Raw genomic sequence first — 666 nt, forward strand, 5'->3', positions numbered from 1 at the left:
ATATATATAGATAAAATATCAAAATGTAGAGAAAACAAGGGAAAAGTTACAGAATAATGAAAAAATGGGGAAAAAAAGAAAAATAATAATAAAAATAACAAAAACTGAAAGGAAAAAAGAAAAAAATTCGAAGAAAAGGAGAAATAATTTTAAAAATTTTTTAAAAAAATCCGGAAAATAAAAGATATAATCATTTCATCAGCTTACACGATTATATCCGCAAAAAAGAGCGCTTTCTAATATTATATCAATATAACCAAAGCAAAATATATCAACACAATAGTGTGAGGAGCACTCAAAAAATTTTACAAAAAAATTACAGCGAATAAAATAGAACACAATAAGTAAAAATATCACGTAAAAACATAGAATAAATAACATAAAATAAAAGAAAAACAGAATAAAACATGAAAAGAAATCTATAAAGCGAGTAGAGAATACAAATGAATTTACATGAACGGGAAATTTTTCAAAAATGATTTAAAATATTTAAGTAACAAGATTGCCAGATTGCAAAATATGAAAACAAAAGCGCAAATTGAGATAAAAGTGTAACAAAGGAGTTTTGTATTAAAGTGCGTTCTTACTGCATTACTGAAGTGCGTTTGATTTGTTAGTTACCAAGGATAGGCCCGAAAATGCATGTGAGCAAGGTAATATTGTACT

This window comes from Parasteatoda tepidariorum, chromosome 3 (genome assembly GCF_043381705.1).
Source record: "Parasteatoda tepidariorum isolate YZ-2023 chromosome 3, CAS_Ptep_4.0, whole genome shotgun sequence".
In the NCBI taxonomy this organism is placed as follows: domain Eukaryota; kingdom Metazoa; phylum Arthropoda; class Arachnida; order Araneae; family Theridiidae; genus Parasteatoda; species Parasteatoda tepidariorum.